Source organism: Miscanthus floridulus, chromosome 8 (assembly GCF_019320115.1).
Source record: "Miscanthus floridulus cultivar M001 chromosome 8, ASM1932011v1, whole genome shotgun sequence".
NCBI classification, from domain to species: Eukaryota; Viridiplantae; Streptophyta; class Magnoliopsida; order Poales; family Poaceae; genus Miscanthus; species Miscanthus floridulus.
The window spans coordinates 60,377,334-60,382,004 of NC_089587.1; the positions used below are offsets into that span (position 1 = coordinate 60,377,334).

Below are 4,671 nucleotides of genomic sequence, written 5' to 3' on the forward strand. Positions count from 1 at the left end.
GCGACGCCAAAACATCAGCGCTCGATTTGCTTGCCCAACATTTGGCAGAATATGGCGCCGAAGTGAACTACCACTACAGGAACTGCTGGATTCCCCGAGTGCCGGTTGCACTCGGGGAAGGTCCAGTTGCACTCGGGGAAGCCTTCCCCGAGTGCAACACTCGGGGAAGAGCCTCCGGCTAATCCTCTCACGGGAAAGCCGCCTTCCCCGAGTGTCAAAAATCGTGCACTCGGGGAAGACTTGACGCCGTTGGCCGGCGGCCGACGTTGTTTTTTTTATTTTCTTCCCCGAGTGCAACACTCGGGAAAGATTTTTGAATTTTTTTTAAAATACTCTTTACCGAGTGCCGAAGTTCAGGCACTCGGGGAAGAAATTTGTTTTTTTATAAAAATCCCTCTTCCCCGAGTGCCACAGCACAGGCACTCGGGGAAGCCACCTCTAAAATTTTTTTTTTGTTTTTTGCTTTTCCACGTAAACAACAAATCATATATATATATATATATATATATATATATATATCACAAACCAAACCACAAATCAACACCAATATGTCACAAACCACATTTATATATCACAAACGACCAAATTTGTCCGAAATCCACAATATATTACAAACCACACGTTCAAAAGTACACACTATTCCAAGTTCACAAGTTCAATACAAAAAAACGACTCCGAAGGCGGCTCACGGCGACTGTGAGGGGTGGGACGCCCCAGCGTGCGATCCCGGCGACGGTCCAGGTGGGGATGGCCCGACGTGCGATGCCGGCGACCCTTCGACATGGTTCGACGCCCCACCCGATTGATGCTGCAAAAAAGAGAAGAGATTGCACGTGAGTGACAAGATAAAAATATAAGGAGTGTAAAGAAAAGTTGAAAATTTCGGCAGCACCTCCCCTGCATGGGGAGGTTTCCAAAACCTGCAAGAAAAACGTCGGCACGAAGGCCGACAACCACATTTCTTGCACGAAGGCCGACACATCAACAAATCTGGCACGAATGCCAACACATCAACAAATCCGGCACGAAGGCCATCACTAGGTTTGACACTAAGCATGAGCAAAGAAAGTAAAACATCCGTACTCATACTCACCGGAGTAGACTCTCGACGATATGGTGGTGGTGGTGGTGGTGCAAGCAGCTCTGCTGGAATCTCCCAACCTTGTTTCTGCCCAAGTTGTTGCACGAACTTGAGCAAACCATCTTGCTGGGCCTCCAAAGCTTGTACCCTCTGACGCTCGGACTCCCGCTCAGCCTCCCTCTCAACTAGCAAACTCTTCTGCTGAGCCCGAAGTTGCTGCAGCTCGGCCTGCAACATTTGACCCCAATGTTTCAATAATGCAGAGCTAAGGAACGTAAAAGTGAAAGAACGACAAATGAAACTGGAATACTTACCTGGATTGAAGCCACCGCTGTCGGCCGTTGGCTTATGGGCACGCTAGAGCTCGTGCTCGCTGCTCGTAGGCGGTTGAGAGGAGGAGTACAGCCCATCTCGAGGATGCCATCGCCCATGTAAAACCGCCCATGCTTCTTGCCTTGCCCAATCCTCATCACTAGCTCAGGATCAAGGCGCTCCTCGGTCCTCGGATCGTAGTCCGACCCATGGACTAACCTTGATGCCTCCGTGTACGAACTGAGGCGGGTGTGGACGCTGGAGTTGGTGTACGCCTCTGGGCCCGCATCCGGGTTGTACTCGATGTTGGACTTTGCCAGGCCCATGTGGGCCAGAGCATACGCCGTGAGTTGGCCAATTGGCTGGCCACCATGCGCCGCCTCCTGCGAGAAAGACAACATGTGGTTAGAAATCATGCAGAATTGAGCACGGCTAGATTAGACAAGTGGTGGAGACTTACATATGTCTTTTTGTATTTGCTGAGGGTGGCGCTGCCCTGATGGTGAGGTACACCTGGCATCAGCATACGGTGCTCGCTTTTCTCTTGGTGCGCCTTCTGCCAGTCTGCGTCCAACCATCTGTCCACTATAGCAGCCCAGCAATCGGGAAAGGTGGCGCACCAGCTCAGAATCACCTACAAGCCATCAGAAGATCAAATTAGGCATAGTTAATCTAAAAAGAGATCAATAGGAGATGTTTTCTATTTACCTGTAGGTACTGCTCCCTTGTCAGAATCTCTATCTCTCTTCTTGCCTGAGTTCTGTTCATTCTTCTATTACGGTAGGTGACGTTGTAGTCAATGTGCGCCTGGAGGCGGGACTCGTGATACAAGTCCGAGACACGCCTTCTACAGGAAGCGGCAGCCACCTCATGCGCCCTTAACTCCTGTCCCGACTGGCATCTGAAGAAGTCCTGCATAAAGACACGAGGTATCCATTATTTTATTTCAAGAATGTCCAATGAATGCAATGAATTGAGGGTCGTAGAGCGAGAAAGGCTTACCCACAACTCCGTAAGCACCTGATCCGCCAAGTTTAGGTGCCCAGCGGCAGGGAAGAGGGCGTAGTGGTCGAACGAGGGTATCTCTGGGTCCTCATCCTCCGACGTCCACACTAGGCCAGGGAAGTGTTCCCTGCACAGAAGTCCTAGGATCCCATTGACATTGCGAGCCGGGACCCCCTCCTCCACAAGCATCCAGTTCCTGCACAAGTGGTTAACAATAGTTATTATTAGCTCTAATTATGATTTTTCAACATATCAAATGAAGAACATATGAAGTTACTTACCTATCCCCCTCGGGTGCAATCAGTGGGCGGCGGTCAACAAGAATCGGTCGCTTCGGGAGCTGGCTGGGACCTCGCTTATAGGGTTTCGAGGCTACAGAGGAAGTCGAACCCCCTGCCCCCTCCTCGAACGTGTGCGGAACCCCCTCCTTGGACGCGTGCGGAACAGCGTCGTCGTACATCTGTGGAATGGCGTCCTCGCCCACCGTGGGCAGAGGTACGTCGTCAGCCCTAGCAGAGCGCGAGGAGCCGAGGTCGTGGTCAGTCAGCGGCAGGCCCCCCCGCCTGGGCCTGCCCCTCGGACGCCTCTGCCTCTCTGACGGCTCCGTCTCTGTCTCCTCAGCCGCTGACGTGTCCCTCGGTCTCGAGTAAGTCGAGGGACAGCTCCTCCTAGTGGGTCCCATCACCTGCAATTAAAAAGAATAAACCATTATTAGTCATGATAAACAAGAAATACTTAGCAAGGGATGCAAAATAAAGAAAATGTAATTACAAAATAACATAGTATTACATGTATTTCTAATATTCTTCATGATCGGGATTATCTGGACGATAGGTATCGTCATCACTATCAAGAGCCTCCAAATCATCAACAGCCTCATCCTCATCGCTGTCTAGTTGTAGTTCGTCAAGCATTTTCAAGTCTCTCGGATCATGCACCTCATCTGCAGCTTGCTCGTCAACAACCCATTCCTCGTCTACTTCCATTTCAATCTCCCCGGTTAAGTCTATCTCAAGCATCCCTGGTAGTCCCTCGTCTTGTTGATAGAACTCCCCGTCATGCGTGGGTGGGTTCAAGTTGTAATCATCATCGTTTGGGCGAGGTAATTTACCATGTGGTGATACCTTGTGCACAATATACCAACCCTGAAGACGTGGGTCGGTTTTGCACGCATATGGACAATAATAAACTTGACTGGCTTGTTGAGCCACAATATAGACATCATCTCCTTCATAGAAGGAATCCTGTCTAGTTTTGACTATTCCAAGTTTAGGGGACTTTCTCTGTACTGCAGGTTTAAACCACTGGCATTTGAATACGACAAGCTTAGGTGCATTTTCACCATGGTATTCGAGCTCGTATATTTCTTCAACTATGCCATAATAGTCCTCCTGATCAGCGTCAGGCGTAACTACTCCGGGCGTAAATACTCCGGTATTCGTGGTCCTTGCATTGGCCTGATTCTTCTCGTAGCCTGTTGTGTGAAAGCGATATCCATTCACATCATAAGCGTTAAATGACGAGACCTTATAGTAAAAGCCTTTGGCCACTTGTCGTAATTCGGCACTTATAGACAAATCACTTTGGCACTACAAGATCAAGCAGGAGAGAAATGAAATTAGGCAACTAGGAACGCCAAACTTGGAACGAGCTAAGTTGGTCAGAAGGTACCTTTCTTTGGAACCATGTAATGAAATCAACCTTGAAATCAGGCGAACCATGTTGAAGAAGGGTATCTCGTTCATGGTCAGAAGGTGGACTTGGATGATGCCAGTATTGATTAAAAAATTCTCTGCACCGACAAGCAACAAGGTTGTTGGATGCAGAAAATTTACGGAGTATGTAACAAGTTCATTGAGAACTTACCCCTGATACTTGTCGACTTCCTCAAGGTTCGTCAACACGTAGAGCATGATCTTGCGCCACTCTTCATTGGTCAATATCTTTTTGGACGCTCCACTTGATCTCCCACGTTGCCCTTTGAATAGGCTGAGGGTCGATTCATTTTCGTCCTCGTTGTAACGAGGGGGTGGATTATGCACACTTGGAAGGTTCTCACTATAGTATGATGTTGTGAAGTTTGACACCTCCTCATGAATGAATGCCTCTGCTATGGAAGCCTCAATCCTGCCTTTGTTTCCACATTTCTGGCGAACAATCTTTAGACATCTCTCTATTGGATAGCACCAACGGTTCTGCACGGGCCCCCCCATTCGTACCTCATTCGGGAGGTGCAAAATCAAATGTTGCATCGACAAGAAAAAGCCAGGTGG

General features: G+C 48.9%; 1 long non-coding RNA gene across 1 annotated transcript; it reads right to left on the minus strand.

The window, feature by feature from the left end:
• Nucleotides 1–549: 549 nt before the first annotated feature.
• LOC136472252 (uncharacterized) lies at nucleotides 550–1,244 on the minus strand. The gene is made up of 2 exons (XR_010762304.1): nucleotides 1,094–1,244; nucleotides 550–808 (listed from the first exon to the last, which is right to left on the minus strand). It is a non-coding gene; the product is annotated as an uncharacterized lncRNA (long non-coding RNA).
• Nucleotides 1,245–4,671: the final 3,427 nt, after the last annotated feature.